Here is a 19,363-nt window from a genome sequence, read left to right on the forward strand (position 1 = left end):
GGAGTGGCCACTGCACTCCAGTCTGGGAGACAGAGTGAGACTCCAACTCAAAAAAACAAACAAACAAACAAACAAACAAAAATAGTCATAATCAGACACAAATAAATAGAAGAATATTCTGCAAAGCCACCCATCTCCATTCTTCAAAAATATCCATGTCAGGAAAGAAGTAAGAAGCCGGAAACCAGTCTAGATTAAAGAAAATTAGATTAACTAGAGACTGGATTAAAGGAAATACAATATAAAATCTTTCATTGAATCCTGACTTGAATAAAGAACAGCTATAAAAGGACATTATTGGGTCAAATGGAGAAATTTGAATGAAGACATACAGTACGTTAGGTAATAGAAATACATGAATGTCAAATTTTCTAAGGTTAATGAGTAACTAACCTGAGGTCACTGGTGGGAAATAGGGTTAGAACTCCGGTAGTTTATCTCAAGAGTTAGCTTAACAATTTCTTGTCACTAAGGTGCTTAAACAAAGACTATCAATTACCTGGTAATGATTATTAGATAAGGTGCAAGCAATGAATGAGGTAAAGTGCAGGAATGAGTTCTTCAGATTTTTTTTTTTATTTGAGTCAAAGTCTCACTCTGTCTCCCAGGCTGGAGTGCAGTGGCACGCACACAGCTACTGCAGATTTGACCTGCTGGGCTCAGGCAATCCTCCCACCTCAGCCTTCCAAGTAACTGGAACAACAGGCATGTGCCACCACACCCTGCTAATTTTTTGATTTATTATAGGGATGAGGACTCACCAAGTTGCCCAGGCTGGTCTCGAACCCCTGGGCCCAGGCAATCCTCTTGTCTCAGCCTCTCAAAGTTCTGGGATTACAGGCATGAGCCACTGCAGAAAAATTTTAAATTTTGAAAGACCAAAAAAAAAAAGTTGAGAACTTGTTCTGTCTTAAAAATAAGAAACAAGATATGACCTCAAGCACTGAGTCAGACAATCTTTATGACCCTGTATCAGGGACTACACTGGAGAGATGAGATCACACAGCCTCAAGGGATCACACAGCCTTCAGAGTTGGTTGGGACAACTCTCATCCACAGAAACTCAAGTTTTTGTGTCAGAGTCACAAGGTAAAGAGTTGTTCTACAAGTCAAGGAAAATAACTGATACTTGAACTAATACCCCTGATATATAGATTATTTTCTTTCACCAAAACAACTACTGGGTCCTCTTAACACCAAATTCCTTTGGTTAGGTAAGAGCTACACAGACACCATCAGGAATCAGTGTAAAGCAATCACAGTCTGTTGAAGTTATCTTCCACCCCCCACTTTTGGACATCCCTTTTTCCTATTTTAAGTGCTGTTGAATAAAACGGATGGGAGCCCATTGATGTGGGACTGAGCTCCAGCACTAGACCCAACAGACCAAACCAAAATGGAGTCATGCATGCGAAAGTTTCACAAACTGAAACTAAGTTGTTTGCCTGACCTTCTAAAAATCAGGAGACACGCCTGTAATCCCAGCACTTTGGGAGGTAGAGGCGAGAAGATTGCTCGAGTGTTGGGAGCCAGCCATGGAGGCCTGCCTGCTGACAAAGTCCAGGGGGCTGAAGATCCCGGATCACAAAGCAAACCTGGACAGTTGAAACCCTTGCTTCTTCTATTTTTGTTGTTGATGCAGCCAGAAAATTCTGTAAAGTCTGAAGATGGAAAACAAAATTCCACTCATTCCTTGTCCCATGCACAGAAACAGGGGAATTTGCGAGAAAATTACCTTCACTTTATATGAGTTCCCCCCTAGATTTCCATGTCCCTGACCTCCTAGTATTCGACCACATAATTACATAATTAAGTATTGTTGGGAAAGCTACCATAGGTCAGGAGGTGCTCACTTGAATGCATGCAAGGAGATTCGTTGGCCTTGCCAGGGAACTATAGATGGACACTTTAATTATCATGTGTGGGGAGACAATCACTTGGTAGATTTTGTTCCTTCTGATTGGAGATTATTATCATTTGTGAGGTGAATGCCAATGCACTAATTATGCTTATTTGAGCTTTAAATGTGGAATTTCATGTACACCTGAATGGCTATTTTTAATGTTATGTTACTTCCCACTATTTGGATTAAGCACATATCGGATTAAAAATATAAGATTGGATTACTATAGCAGTTTAGTACTTGATGACTTTTTGAAACTTGGTCATCACTATAGAGTAGATTTAGGCAGTGGGTGTGTTCTTTTAAGCTTAAAAGGATAACAGTTAGATTAAGTGCTTTAAATAATAAAGAGCTGGCTGCTTTAGTGATCATGAGACAGATCAAGAAGGCATTGATATGTAGAAAAATGCACATAGAAATGGTCTTTTGGAAAACATCATGTATGAACTATTTGCTCTGTTTTTTGTCTTAGATAAAGTTATTGATTGTGTTTAGTTCTAAGAATTTTTTGTAAAATTACTTCCCTGTAAAAGGGTATATAAGCTCACTGTTAACTGTCAATAAACGGCATCTGTCCTGCTAATGCCAGAGTCAGTTGTCCAGAGTGTTTCCTTCAACACCGATGCCGTTCCTTCTTTCAGGAGACCCTGAACCCCGCTGGAGTGGGACTCTGGCCCCTGAGCCCAGGGGTTCAAGACCAGCCTTGGTGAGACCTCATCTCTACAATAAATCAAAATCTTAGCCAAGCATAGTGGCACAGGTCTGTAGTTCCAGTTACTTGGAAGGCTGAGGTGGAAGGATCTCCAGAGCCCAACAGTTTGACGCTGGGGAGGCCACGAGTGTGCCACTGCACTCCAGCCTAGGTGACAGAGTGAGACTCCAACTCAAAAAAAATCAGGAGAGAGATGACAGCAAAATCTCCAAACAGACCAGTTTTAGCCAGCATGATAAGGAGGTCTCCTCTGCTTTAATCCTTAAGAAGGTAAACTGAAATAACTTGTCAACCAGTCTGCTTTTATATTATGTTTCCTTGTTCCTGCTCATGCTACATGATGAAATCCTATTCTTCTGCCATGTACAGTGGCATGTTTGTCTATTCTTTAGATCAGTGGTTCCCAACCTTTTTGGCATCAAGGGCTGTTTTCATGGAAGACAATTTTTCCAAGAACTGAGGGGTGGGGGAGGGATGTTTTCAGGATGATTCAAGCACATTACATTTAGTGTGCAATTTATTTCTATTATTACATTGTAATATATAATGAAATATATAGCATCACCACCTCAGCTCCACCTCAGATCATCAGGTATTAGATTATGATAAGGAGCACACAACCTAAATCCAGTGTTCCAGTCTCTGAGGATATAAAGGTAGGATTATTGGTGTGAGATTTTTATATCCTTGAGGTCACTTTTGAGCACACAAAAAATTTTGTTTTGGTTATTACTCTATCTTTTTTTAAGAATTAATATGAAATTCATTAAAACTACAAATTCAAAAAATGTTTTTTCTTTAGGCTTTCAACTTAAAAATCCTATTATTCTATTTATAATTTGGTAAAATTTATATTGCTAAAAGAAACCTTGATTCACATTTATTCCCATTTATAGACATAATTTCTTAACACCCTTAAATATTTTAAATTAAATTTACATAGGCAATAGATTCAAATTTCTGAGCTCTCAAATGTCTACCAAACAAATGCTTCCCAAGTACTTAAACAATTTTAGTATAAATATAATTAATATCAAGTTCTTTTAAATATTACCATGTTATTTATAAACAGCAAAAATCTGAATGAAAAATTATAAATCCAAAATCAAGGGCAAGTTTAGAATTTGGGTCAGAAAGCTAGCATGCTGAATTCTCTTAAACATTAAAACACTTTAAGTAACAAATATACACAGATTTTTTCTACTGACTTTGATGTCAGGTGGGGATGTGGTACAAAATCCATGGGCTCTTTGACTCAACCCTAAAATAAATTTTAGAGTGGAGCAAAGTTTTAAAACAGAGTTTATTAGCAAGAAGAGAAGGAAAGAGAAAGATTCATGGCAGAAAGACCATGAGTTTCTCAAAAAAGAAAAATCAAGCCTTTGTTCTCAACTAGAAGTTATACAGAGAGAAAAATCCAAAATGGCCCATTGAGCAGCAGATTGACACTGCTCTCACCAAGCAAGACAGAGAGTAGAGACCAAGCCACTGATAGATGGAGACACCCTGAACACTTTTGGACAAGTGAAGCACCCTGCACCCAGCAAAGGTCTCTTTGAACACATAGGAACCAGAAAACAACAGAAGATGGAAATCCAAGCACCCCGTGCCACACCATGTGACAGGCTTACATGGAAGCCCTGCCTGGTGAACAAGAGAGGATGAGTGTACCTAGAAGTGGATGAGTGTAACTAAAACACTTTGGGTCTGTTACTCCCTCCCAACCATGCACAAGTTGTCTGTCCCACGTGGGAGAAGTCCTGGTCAGGGTACAGCAGCAGGCAACCAGAATCCTAGCAGAACAAGAAAAATAGCCCACACTGGGTCAGCAGTCATAAGAATGCCTCTAAATAGCCCCCTGACAGGAAAAGCCTGCCTGTAGGGTAAACCTCACTGGTGCCCAGACTATCTTCCCAGCCAGATCAGGAAGAATCACCTCCAAGCCCTGCCTACCTACAGGATGGACCCCTTCCATCCTCCCCAAGGCCGAGAAATCATTATTTTTTCAAAAGAAGGGTGTGAACATGAACTGGGAGGAAGACATCTGAAGGCTTTCTTAGTGGGAAGGCTTCTGGGCTACAAACTGCAGACAGCAGTTTCTACTCTCCACAGAGTGTTAACAACAGAAGCTGCTACAGTGGAGAAACCAGCCACAGAGTGAAGTAGCAGAGGAGGATGTCCTTCCTCCCTCACTGAGTGACCCACACTGAACCACAGAGATGACCCTAGAATAGCGGGTCAGTGACTCACTTCAGAGCAACACAACCAAAAGGAATTACAGCAAGGAGAGAGAGGTCTGTCACAATGAGAAAGAATCAGTGAAAAAATATAGGCAACCCTCAGAGGACTAAGGAGACAACACCTGAAAAAGCAGCTATTAAGCACAAACAATGGAAACCACCCTGAAAGACCTGCCCCAGATGACAGTCACAGAAATAAGAGATTGAATGGCTAAAATGAACAGAGAGGACCAAGAGAAAATAGAACCAAAACTCAACAAAGTCATACAAGAAGTAAAAGTGGAGTTGTTCAACTTCAGAAATGACTATTCTGAAATAATGGAAATAAAGAACTTCATCCTGGAAATCAAAAACAAAGTATAAAATAATAAAAACAAAGTAACAAGCACAAAGAGCAGGATCAACCAAGCAGAGGAAAGAATCTCAGAACTTGAAGATGAAATTAACCCAGTCTGTCAAAAAAAAAAAAAAAAAACCAGAAAAAAGTTCAAAAAGAAGGAGCAAGGGCCGGGATTGGCAGCTCAGCCTGTAATCCCAGCATGTTGGGAGGCCGAGACGAGGGGATTGCCTGAGCCCATGGATTAGAGACCAGCCTGAGCAACTTGTAGAGACCTCATCTCTACAATAAATCAAAAATTAGCCAGGTATGGTAGTGCATGTCTATAGTTCTAGCTACTTGGAAGGCTGAGGTAGAAGGGTCACCAGAACCCAGCAGGTTGACACTGGGGTAGCCATGAATATGCCACTGCACTCCAGCCTTGGTGACAAAAAAAAAAAAAAAGAAGAAGAAGAAGGAGCAAAGCCTGTGAGAGATGTGAGACTATGTCAAGTAACTAAATCAATGCCTGATGGGTATCCCTGAAGCAAAGCAAAACTGAAAACACCACGGAACAAACATTCCATGAGGTCATCCAAGAAAACTTCCCACATCTTGCTAGAGAAGTGATCATTTAAGTACAGGAGATTCAGAGAACCCCCGCACGGTATCACATAAGAAGACCAACCCCAAGGCACATAATGGTCCACCTCCACAAAGTAATCATGAAAGAAAAATTCCTAAAGGCAGCAAGAGAGAAAGATCAGACTACCCACCAGGGAAGACGCAGAAGAATCACTCCAGACTTATCTGCAGAAACAGATAAGAGTCCAATCCATTCTTTAATGTTCTTAAAGAAAAGCAATTCCAGCCAAGAATTTCCTATGCCACCAAGCTAAGTTTATCAGTGACAGAGAATGAATATCCTTCCCTGACATCCAATCCCTAAGAGAATATGCCACCTCCAGACCAGCCCTTCAGGAGACATTTGAGAAGGTGTTGAAGCCAGGCACAGTGGCATAACCCCAACACTTTGGGAGGCAGAGGTGAGAGGACTGCCTGAGCCCTCAGGTTCAAGAGTAGCCTAGGCAACTTGGCAAGACCTCGTCTCCATAATAAATCAAAAAATTAGGCGGGTGTAGTGTGCCCATCTATAATTCCAGCTACTCAGAAGACTGCAATGGTAGGATCATGAAAGCCCAGCAGGTTAAGGCTACAGTGGCCATAAGCATGCCACTACACTCCAGCCTGGGCAACAGAGTGAGACTCTGATTCAAAAAAAAAAAAAGAAGGTGTTGAACACAGGAAAAAAAGAGCATTCATACCCATCACAAAAGTACAGGCAAGCACAGAGTCAACAGAGCATACAGAGACTCACAAAAATGAAAATACACACATATATAAATACAAAAGTGAAAAGGAAACAAGGCAACTCCCTAAGAGTCCTATGACCAGGATAAACTCTCACATTTCAATAATCAATTTGAACGTGAATAAACTAAATGCACCACTAAAGAGATGATAGAGTGGCAAACTAGATAAAGAAGCATGATCCAACAGTCTGCTGCCTCCAGGAAACCCATCTCACTTCAAAGCACACCGACAGGCTCAAGGCTAGGGACTGGAAAATGGTCTTTCAGGCAAATGGAAAACAGAAGAAAGCAGAAATAGCTGTTCTGATATCAGACAAAGCTGACTTCAAATCACCAAATGTTAAAAAGAATACAGAAGGACACTACATAATGATAAAAGGTTTAATTCACCAGGAAGAAATATCCATCCTAAACATATTGCACCCAACACAGGTGTACCAGGTTTAATAAAACAACTGCTAAGTAATCTAACAGAGGACATGGACTGTCACACAACATAGTTGAGACCTAAATACCCCATGAACAGCTCTAAATAAATCATCAAGGCAAAAAATCAACAAGGAGATCTGGAAACTTAACTTGATGCTTGATTAAATGGATTTAATAGACATCTACAGAACACCGTACTCAACATCCACAGAGTATACAATCTACTCATCAAGACATGGAACATACTCATTAGTTGATCACATCCTTGGGCATAAACCAAGCATGAACAAATGTCAAAAGATCAAAATAATAACATGCATCTTCTCAGATCACAGTGGAATAAAAATTAATATTGGCACCAACAAGATTCCCCCAAATACACAAAGATATGGACACTAAACATTTGGTGCTGCTGAATGACTTCTGGGTCAACATAGAAATCAAGACAGAAGTAAAAAGTTTCCTGAAAACAAACGAAAACAAGGACACATCAGAATCTCTGGGATGCCATGAAAGCAGTGTTAAAATAAAAATTCATAATATTGCACACAAACACATGAAGAAAACAGAAAAATCACAAGTAAACAGCCTAATGTCACACCTAAGGGAGCTGGAAAGACAAGATTATCTAACAAGACAAGGATGTCCACTTTTACCCCTCCTATTCAACATAGTGCTAGAAGTCCTAGCCAGAGCAATCAGGCAAGAGAAGGAAACCAGGGATATCCAAAAGTAAAAGAGGAAGTTAAGCTATCCCTCTTGGCAGATGAAATGATTCTGTACCTTGGAAACTCGGGAGCCTGTCAAAAGGCTTCTCGTACTCATAAATGACTTTGGTAAAGTTTACAAAATCAATGCACAAAAGACAGTTACATTTCTATACACCAGCAACAAGCAGGAAGAAAACCAAATAAAAAGCACAATCCCATTCAAAATAGCCACACACAAAAATGAAATACCTTGGCATTCATTCACCTAGTCACAAAAATGAAAGACCTTTACAATGAGAAGTACAAAACACTGCTCAAAGAAATCAAGGATGATACAAACAAATGGAAAAACATTCCATGCTCATGAATTGGAATAATCAACATTGTCAAGATGTCCATCCTACCCAAGGCAGTCTACAGATTCAATACAATACCCATCAAATTACAAACATTAATTTTTTCAGACCTGGAAATGACAATACAGAAATTCATATGAAAACAGAAAAGAGCACTAATAGCCAAAATAATCCTCAGCAAAAGGAACAAAGTAGAAAGTATCACACTTCCAGACTTTAAACTTTATTACAAGGCTACAGTAACCAAAACAGCCTGGTATTGGTACAAGGACAGGCACATACATCAATACAACAGGACAGAGATTCCAGAAGCAAAAACATGTTTCTCAGCCAACTCATCTTAGCCAAAGCCACCAATAACAATCACTGGGAAAGGAGACTCTACTGAACAAATAGTTCTGGGAAAACTGGCTAACCACGTGCAGAAGAATGAAACTGGACCCCTACCTATCACCATATACAAAAGCCAACTCAAAACGGATCAAAGACCTAAATGTAAAACCTCAAACTATAGGAATCCTAGAAGAAAACATAGGAACTACCCTCATGCACATCAAAGTAAGCAACAAATGATTGACCAAGTCCCAAAAAGCAAGTACCATAAAAGCTACAATAGACAAGTGTGACTTTATCAAACAGAAAAGCCATTGAACAGCAAAAGAAACCATCAGAAGAGTAAAGAGACAACCCATGGAATGGGAAAAAAATATTTACAAAGTATGCATCTGACAAAAGTCTAACATCCAGGATCCATAAGGAATTCAAATGAAGTAGGGGGGAACCCTTATTAAAGAAATCAAAGGATATGAACTTCTCAAAAGAAGACATACAAGCAGCCCACAGACACATGAAAAAAAATGCTCAGCCTCACTAATCATCAGAGAAATGCAAATGAAAACTGCAGCGAGATACCTCCTAACTCCGGTGGCTATCATTAATAAGCCAAAAAAATGACTGGGCTCAGTGACTCCTGCCTGTAATCCCAGCAATTTGGGAGATGGAGGTGACAGGATTACCTGAGCTCAGGAGTTCAAGACTAGCCTGAGAAAATTGGCAAGACCTCGTCTCTACAACAACAAAAACAAAAAATTAGCCAGGTGTGGTGGCACATGCCTGTGGTTCTATCTATTTGAAAGGCTGAGGTGGAAGGACCACATAGTCCAGCAGGTTGAGGCTGTGGTGGCCACGAGCATGCCACTGCACTCCATCCTGGGCGACAGAGTGAGACTCCAACTCAAAAGTAATAAGTCAAAAAGCAACAGATGCTGGTGCAGGTGCAGAGAAAAGGGAACACTTCTACACTCTTGGTGGGATTTCAAGCTTGTTCAACCTCTGTGGAATGTGGTTTGGCAATTTCTCAAAGAACTAAAAATTGACCTTTTATACAATCCGGCAATTCCCCTTTTGGGAATATACCCGGAGGAAGATAAATCGTTCTACAAAAAAGACACCTGTACACCTATGTTTCTTGCCACACTAATCACAAGAGCAAAAACATGGAACCAATTCTACTGCCCATCAGAAGTGGTCTGGATAAAGAAAACGTGGTCCATAGACACAACGGAGTACTATGCAACCATTAAGAAGAACAAAATCACTGGGTATGGTGGCTCATGCCTGTAATCCCAGCACTTTGGGAAGCCGAGGTGAGAGGATTGCCTGAGCCCAGGGGTCCGAGACCACCCTGGGCAACATGGTGAGACCCCCCTCTCTACAGTAAATCAAAAAATTAGCCAGGCATGGTGGCACACGCTGTAATTCCAGCTACTTGGAAGCCTGAAGCAAAAGGATTGCCTGAACCCAGCAGGTCAAGGCTGCAGTGGCCGTGAGCGTGCCACTGCACTCCAGCCTAGGCGACAGAGTGAGACTCTGACTTAAAAAAAAGGACTTTGCAGCAACTTGGGTGGATTTAGAGTCCATCAAGCTCTATCATAGAAAGAAAGAACTGAATACCACATGTTTCCACTTCCACTTATAAGTGGGTCCTGAACATTAGTCAGGTTAGCACAAGGGTGGGACCAGTAGTCCCTGGGCACTGCTAGGGGAGGGAAGGAGGGAGACACTTGACAACACAAAAGGTCTTGGCTCATTCCTGGGGGAGTGAGGGCCGGTTGGAAGCCCCAACTTAACCTGCAAGCAGTCTACTTATGTAGTTAATCCTCACTTGCATCCCACACTCCTATAATAAAATAAAAACTTTAAAAACCTAGATACAGCTACCTAAATATTGATAGGCTAATGCGGGTGGAGCACAGGTAACCACCACCCTCTCCACCTCTAATGGGGGGTGATCTTATTATCATTCCTTTGATATTGATCAGTTAAGGGAGGGGTTAAGTTGTTTACCTTCAACAAGGAGCCTGAAGGATTTAAGTGACTATGAGTAGAAAGGTTGGGACGTCCTATTCTTATATCTGATGGGATTTTCTTTTGATTGGCTGAGGGGTGGAGTAGGCTGATAAGTTCACATTCCAGGTGGGCCTGCAGGGAAAAAAAAAAAAAGATTAAAATGTCTGAACACTTCCTAGAACCTGCTTACACGAAATGTGTCTGTCTGTCTATGCCTAACCTGGGCTATCTTCCCTGCCTCTCTTCCGAGTCTCCTTAACAAGGGGAGTATCTGGCAACTCTCCTTCCAGATTGCTTATCCACTTGATTCTGTGTTCACAGTAAAACATATCCCATCTGTCAGGTTCTCTCAGCTGCTCAGGAGGCTGACATAGAAGGATCGCTTAAGCCCTGGAGGTTGTGATGAGCTTTGATGGTGCTACTGCACTCCAGCCTGGGCAACACAGTGAGACTTTGACTCAAAAAAAAAAAAAAAAAAAGAATGGCAGATATTATTACTCAAAATGTAGTATTAACCACAAATATTCTTTGAAGCAGAAGATTAAGGCTAAGGGGAACTTGGGGATCATCTCATCCAACTCCTTTTTATCAATGTTTGAATCAAGGCCCAGCAAAACAAAGCAATTAGTCTAAAGTAACTTTCTTTTCTACTTCCCAGTATCTCACTGGGTTTATTCATTTATTCTTAGATCGCTTCAAACAATCCAAGATAACTAATACTTGAGAAATTAAAAACATGTTGAAAAAACAAAATGTTCCATGCCTGAATTGAGAATAAAAAACAGGAAAGAAAGAAGAAACTCCCCAGAGGTAGACACTTATTAGACCTATAGCTCTGGCCTAACTAAAAACATTTTTTAATGCAAGGAAAATTTGACATCAAAGGAAAAATTAAAAGAGCAACACTACCCTTATTTTTGGCATGACTTTGAACCTCAGTAAATGAATTCACTACATTAAAGCCCCAAGCCTCAATTTAATACTCAGTCAACAGACTTGTTTACAGCTGAGATTCTATTTTAAATGGTTCAATCTCAGTCACAGATCTGTAGTCTGAAATCATCCGAGCCTGCTTTTCATGTAATCTAGCCACTAACTCAATTCACTGTCTTTAAACATATGCCACAGTCCTTATGTAATTGATATTTATAAATTTGCACTAGTAGCCGGCTCGGTGGCTCAGCCTGTAATCCCGTGCCTTTGGGAGGCTGAGGTGAGTGGATTGCCTGAGCCCGTGGGTTCGAGACTCGCCTATGCAGCGAGACCTCATCTCTACAATAAACCAAAAAATCAGCCAGGCGTCGTAGCGCATGCCTGTAATTCCAGCTACTCGGAAGGCTGAGGCGGAAGGATTGCCAGAGCCCAGCAGGCGAGGCTGCGGTGGCCGGGAGCGGCCACTGCACTCCAGTCTGGGCGACTGAGTGAGACTCCAACTCAAAAATAAAACCAAACAAACAACAACAAAAAAATTGCACTAGTTTACTGATCCGTTGGTCAGTCAATTATTTGCATGCTAAACCCACGCAGAGTTTCCTGCTGTTACTTGACCCTAGTTCCACCATCTCTCCTTTCTGGGTTTCCAAACTCTCTGTCTTCCAACTGTAGACATAACTCAGTTCACTTACCAGGAAATGCCTCACTATGGGCTACCAGTTGTAGCGACCTCACTTTTGAAAGAATGCAGAGAAAGGTTCCAGAGACATGAATAAATATCTATAAAGAATGTATTATGTGCCAGGCAGTAGGCCATGCACTTCCTTGTACTATCTCATTTAAGCTCTTGGTAAAGATTTAAGAGGAAAGAAATATATATCTTATTAGGACAAGGCAATAAACTTAGCACTAGGAGGAGAAAAACAGTTTCTCCTTTCAAGGGGGCAGAACTTTGTTACTCCCAAGGTGACAAAATCCATAACACTACCTAAAACACTCGGCACTTAATCACAAGCAACCCTGCAACTTCCCTTGCAATGTCTCCCTGTGCTTGCCAGCTACACAAGCTATACCTTTCCGTTATTCTTGTGCCTGCGGTTTGCCTCCAGCTCCTTTCCACAACTCTGAGTATATGCAGTCCTCCACTGAGGAATGAACAGCCCGCAGTTAACACTGAAAGAAATTGCCATCAAAGAAGGCGAAGGGGAACTTAGTGGCGAAGACAGAAGCAGCAGTCCTGGTGGAGCACCCCAATGACCTCCATGACAATTGCTTAATTAGAGCAAAGTGTACTTAGTAACTTAATTCGACTATTCAAATGTATTCAGGAGTCAGCTGTAACAGTTTTTTTCTTGCTACAAAGCTAAAACAACGTTTCATGCCTCAACTTAAAACAAGTTTCTCAACTCAGGAGCTGCTTTTGTGCAACTCTGAATCTAAATTCGCTCATTAACTCTATCAGTGGTATATCGAGGTCTGTTGAATCTGTGTTTTAACTTTTAAAAAGGCTTTTGGAGCCGTATAAGAACGTTCATAGACTTGTTCATGTTTCTATTATGTAAGCCAGATCTGGTCTGATCCCGGTTCCATTACATTTTTTTGTTGTTGTTGTTGGAGTCTCACTCTGTCACCCAGGCTGGAGTGTAGTGGCATGCTCATGGTCCCAGCAGCCTCGACCTGCTGGGCTCAGCCAATCCTTCCGCCTCAGCCTTCCAAGTATCTGGAACTACAGGCGTGTGCCACCCTGGTTAATTTTTTGATTTATTGTAAAGACGAGGTCTTGCCCATGTGGCCCGGGCTGGTCTCAAACCCATGGGCTCAGGCAATCCTACCACCTCCGCCTCCCAAAGTGCTGGGATTACAGGCGTGAGCTAAGGCACCTGGCTGTCTTTTATATTTTCTAGAGGGCATCTAGCTCCAACCTAGAAAAGGTTAGCCACTCCTTGATTTCAGGTTAAGGGAGCTGGGAGCTGTTAGATTTGAATCACAATTAAATCTACTTATGAAAATATGTTAATAATATAATGTCATAAGTATTGCCTAGTTCTTTCATAGGTATCGAAGATTTAAAAAGAAAATTCTAAAAAGAAAATATAAACAAGAAAAATGTCCAAGAAAATGACTTATGATACCACTAACAGAAATAATAATTTTTCACATGTTGGAATACTCTTCCTGACTTTTTCCTATTTACACAGACTATGTGATCCATATGTACTAATACACACTTTTCTCATATATAAACATGTAGCATTTTTTTCATGCTAAAATATATATACCTGCATCATCTTTAAAAAAGTAAAGAGAGAAAAGAAAATTCTAGATGTGACCTTGGATTTACTGACATTGAGTTTTACTCATTTATGTTAGCCCTTAACACTTGGAATATTCCTTTTCCTGGGAGTTGTATGTGAGGGCAAGTGGAACTGCGATAAACTAGAACTGACTTTTACTAATACGCATTTTCTCCTGATTGCAAATGCAAAACATTTGTTTGTCCTTTCACTCATTAAGCAAGTACTTATTGAGCACCTACCGTGTATCGGGCATTGTACTAGTAGAAGATACTGTCGTGAGCAACAACTGACATGTCCCTGATATTAGGGAGCCCAGACTGAGTTAATGTTGAGTTATTGTTGGGAGCTGGCCACGGAGCCCCACTGAGCGTTAGGGATCAGGAAGGGCCGTTGACCCCGAGACCACTAGGATGCGTTTGAGAGCATTGACCCCATTTCCTCCCCCTTTCTACTCAGCACTAACCAGATTAAGCTCCTGTGAGCTCAAAACATAAAAACTCTGAGACCGGGACGAACACAAGCTCACTTTAGAAGCTCATTGCTCCCATTCTTCCGCAAACTCCAGTTTTGGCTTTCACACAACTTATAATTCAAACTCATGTCACATCTAAGAGGCTTAGTATTGGTCACAGGCTTCTGGGTCATGATCTTAGGATTTATTGAAGGTGTATATTGCAGAATATAGTTTTAGAAGACAGCCATTTTGTTGAAAGAATGCAGCTGCGTTACTTGCAGGTAGCCCACTTTGGACTGGGCCACATTCCAAACATTCTGGGATGGGCCACTTTCATGTGTAAAGTAAATACTCAAGCTTCTATAGAATTGTTTAACTTGGCATAAATCAATCAGTTTAGGATGAAAAAGGTTTATAGAATATGTCAGTCACAGATTAGGTTGTCCTTTGTTATGGGATTTTAAGATTATCATATGAAAAGGGTTTAAAGGCAATCATTGATTAAGTTTTCATGGATTAAGGTTTCTGGTGGGTGGGGGATGCCCCTCCCACATCTGACTTTATGTATAAAAGACCCGTTGTAAGTCCAAATAACACACACCGCTTCTGCACTAGACCAGAGTCCAGGCTCTTTCTTTCTCTCTCTCTTTCTCTCTTCTTCCCCCTAATCGCCGACGCCGTCTCCACCTTTCAGGTACCCTGAACCCGGCTGGAGAAAGTCTCCGGCAGTTAAGAAAGACACAGACACGAAGACACAAAGAAAAGCTGGGGCCAGGTGGAACACTTTCCTCTGACGGAGGAGACGTGGCCCTGAACTAGCTCAGCGTGTGTATTTTCTAACCAAGCACAAAGGAAGCTGGGAGGGGCTCAGGATCTATGAGGGAGCGATAGCAGAATGTTGTTGCTGCCTAAACGGCAGGCTGTTAGGCGATGACTTGTTGTCGCCAAGGCTTTACCTGTACTCTCTGCACCCGGCCGTGTGGGCTCCGAGACCCGCTCCGTGTCGCAGGCTGCACCCCTTGCTCTTTGGCCGGGCGAGGAGCAACCAAGTGGGACGTCGCCATCGCTCGGGGCCTTGCCTTTGCTCGAGGCCTGCTGCTCTCCACAATATGGGCCTTGGGAGAAACTTGGCCTCACATGTATTTCTTTTTTTTTTTTTTTTGAGTTGGCATCTCCCTCTGTCGCCCAGACTAGAGCGCCGCGGCCGCTCCCGGCCACCGCAGCCTCGACCTGCTGGGCTCCGGCCATCCTTCCACCTCGGCCTTCCGAGTAGCTGGAACTAAGGGCGCGCGCTGCCACACGTCCAGTTGATTTTTGATTTATTATAGAGATGAGGTCTCGCCGATTTGCTCAGGCGGGTCTCGAACCCGCGGGCTCAGGCCATCCACTCACCTCAGCCTCGCAAAGGTGCGGGATGACAGGCTGAGCTACCGAGCCTGGCTCCTGATGTGTATTTCAAGGTCTGTTGTACTTACACCCTTATGGGAAAGGAGCTGAACCCTCAGGCTCCACATACATCAGGGAGTGGGAATGGGGCTTCCAGCTTAGCACTAACGGCCCAAAATGTGCTGAAAAGCCATAAACATATCTCCCCCAGCAGACCTTGCATGATATTGGTTCAGAAGCAGTGAACTCAGCGGGACGTGAGCAAGGGCGTTGGTGAAGCTCCGTCATCAGCAGTTCTTCACAACCTCTGGGGCATGAACAGGACATCCTCTGAGGCAACTCCTCCTGAAGATAAATGTGTAGACATAATCTGCAAAATATGTGTGTGAACATGAAGAAATGCAAAACAGAAAGGTAAAGTAAAAAGATCCCAAAATACAAGATTCTATGATTAGAAAACTAAAAGTCATGGGTATTGTTAAATAAATTTTCAAATGAGTATTTCAACTGTAAAAAGGAGAAAAAAGGAAATATAGAATCTGATTTTTTTTTTTTTGAGTCAGAGTCTCACTCTGTCACCCAGGATGGAGTGCAGTGGCATACTCACAGCCACCACAGCCTCGACCTGCTGGGCTCAGGTGATCCTTTCGTCTCAGCCTTCCAAGTAGCTGGAACCACAAGCACGTGTCACCACACCTGGTTAATTTTTTTTTTATTAAAGAAATGAGGTCTCACCAAGTTTCCAGACTGGTCTTGAACCCATGAGCTCAGGTAATCCTCTCACCTCAGTCTCCCAAAGTGCTGGGATTATAGGCATGAGCCACTGCGTTCAGCCGAGAATCTAATTGTTAAGGCACAAAATAAATAAAAACAGGTTGACTTGAAAATGAACCGAGTAGAAATTTCTAGAAGTAAAACATGTAGTCAAAATAGAAAGAATAATAAACAGGTGAAGCAACAGAATAGACTCAGACAAAGAAATAATTCATAAAAGGGAATATGCACCTTAAAAAAATCACCCAGATCACAGCCTAGATAGATAAAGTGGTAAAAAATATAAAAGAGAAATTAGACACATGGCAGCTTGAATGAGAAGCTCTGACATGTGTTTAATAGATGCGCTATAAGAAAAGACTAAAGAGAATTGGGAAGAGGGAACTTGAGGTAATGGTGGAGAATTTTTCCAATTTGAAGAAAACGATGAGATGGATGGAAATACACAAAATAGCCGGGCTCGGTGGCTCAACCTGTAATCCCGCACCTTTGGGAGGCTGAGGTAAGTGAATTGCCTGAGCCTGCGGGTTCAAGACCCGCTTGGGCAACTTGGCGAGACCTCATCTCTACAATAAATCAAAAATGAGCCAGGCGTGGTAGCGCTCGCCTGTAGTTCCAGCTACTTGGGAGGCTGAGGCAGAAGGATCGCTGGAGCCCAGCAGGTCGAGGCTACTCTAGTCTAGGCGACAGAGTGAGACTCCAACTCAAAAAAAAATTAAAAATTAAAAATTAAAATAAAATAACATCACTGTTGTGAGAAATAGAAGCCAAAAAAAGTCATAAACGGGATCAATAAAATAAAAAGCTGATTCTTTGGAAGGATAAATAAGATTGACAGATCTGGCCAAACAAACCAAAACAATAGAGGAAAAAGTCTAAATAAACACAATTAGAAACAAAAAAAAAGATGAAGTCACAACTGACCCTGAAGAAATTCAAAAGAGTGCTGGAGATTACTTTGCATATCTGTATTCAAATAAACTAGAAAATCTAGAGGAAGTGGAAGAATTCCTGGCATCACATAACTTTCTTAAAACAGGAAGATACAGAAACCCTAACCAATAACAATTCAAGAAGTTGGCTCAGTTATAAGAAACATCCCCACCAAAAAAAAAACCCTGGGTCAGATGGTTTCTCAGCTGAAACCTACAAGACATACAAGGAAGAGCTGACACCAATAATCCTATTGAAAGTATTCCGGCAATCAGAAGAAAGGTATTCTCCCTAGCTCATTCTATGAAGTTAATATCCTGATACCCAAAATTGGCGAAGACCCAACAAGGAAAGAGAATTACAGGCCAATTTCCCTGATGAACGTAGATGCAAAAATTCTCCATAAGATTCTAGCAAATCATATGTAGCAACACGTTCGAAGGATCATTCCAGGCATGACCAGGTATCTTTCATTTCCAGGAAGCAGGGCGAGTTCAAAATACATTAGTCTATAAACAAAATTCATCACATAAATAAACGTAAAACTAAGAACCACTTGATTATCTCATTAGGCACAGAAAAAGCCTTGGATAAAATCCCAGCGTCCTTTCTTGACCACCTGGGCACTGAAGGAACATTCCTCAAAACATGAAGAGCCATCTATGACAAACCTACAGCAACAGCGTGATGAATGGTTGGAAGCTGGAAGTGTTCTCCTAAGAACTAGAACAAGCCAAGGTTGCCCACTCTCACCCCTCCCATTCAACATAGCACTGGAAGTCCTAGCCAGAGGAATCAGGCAGGACAAGGAAATCAGGGGTACCCAGATAGGAAAAGAGGAGGCTAAGTCAACACTCTTTACAGGTAATATGATTCTGTAGCTAGAAAACTCTAGAGAGTCTGTCACAAACCTCCTCACGCTGATACACGACTTTGATAAAGTCTCAGAGTACAAAATCAATGCACACAAGACAGTTGCATTTCTACACACCAACAAGCAGGCTGAGAACCAAGTAAAAAACACAATTCTGTTCACAATAGCCATAAAAATATAAATAAAAAGATCTTGGTATCCACCCAACCCAAGAAGTGAAAGACCTTTACCATGAGAATTATAAAACACTGTTCAAAGAAGTCAAGGATGACACAAACAAATGGGAAAGCATCCCATGCTCATGGATTGGAAAAGTCAATATCATCAAGATGTCCATCCTACCCAAGGCTATCTACAGATCCAATTCAATTCCTATCAAATTGCCAATATCATTTTCCACACATCTAGAAAAGATAATTCTGAAATTCATATGGAAGCAAAAAGAGCCTAGATTGGAACAAAGCTGGAGGCATTATGCTTCCAGACTTTAACTTTATTACAAGACTACGGTAACCAAGACAGGATGGTACTGGTATAGGGATAGACAAAGACACCTATGGAGCAGGACAGAGAATCCAGAAATAAAACCACAGTCCTTTCATCAACTCATCTCCAACAAAGCTACCAAAAACTAACATTGAGGAGAGAAAGCCATATTTAGCAAATGGTTCTGGGAAAACTGGCTAACCACATCAGAAAAATGAAACTGGACCCCTACCTATCACCATAAAAAAAATTAACTCAAAATGTATCAAGGACTTAACTGTAAAACCTCAAGCTGAAAGCTTCTTACAGAAAAACTTAGGAAATACCCTCTTGGACATTGGAGTAGGCAATGAATTCATGGCCAAGTCCTCAAAGGCAAATACAGTAAAAGCTAAGATTTACAGGTGGGACCTTATCGAACTGAAAATTTTTTGCACAGCAAAAGAAACCACAAAGAGTGTAAAAAGACAGCCCATGAAATGGGAAAGTATGTTTGCAAGCTATGCATTTGACAAAGGCCTAATATCCAGGATCTACAATTAACTCAAATGAATTGACAGGGAAAAAAAATAAACAACCCTATTAAAAAGCAGGCAAAGGACATGAACAGGTACTTCTCAAAGGAAGACACAAGCAGCCAACAAACATGTGAAAAAAAGCTCAGCGTCACTAATCAACAGAGAAATGCAAATCAAAACTACAATGAGGCCGGCTCGGTGGCTCAGCCTGTAATCCCAGCACTTTGGGAGGCCGAGGTGAGTGAATTGCCTGAGCCTGAGAGTTCGAGACCCACTTGGGCAACTTGGCAAGACCTCATCTCTACAATAAATAAAAAATT

Source organism: Carlito syrichta, unplaced genomic scaffold, assembly GCF_000164805.1.
Source record: "Carlito syrichta isolate Samal-C Ts95f unplaced genomic scaffold, Tarsius_syrichta-2.0.1 Scaffold316036, whole genome shotgun sequence".
Lineage (NCBI taxonomy): Eukaryota > Metazoa > Chordata > Mammalia > Primates > Tarsiidae > Carlito > Carlito syrichta.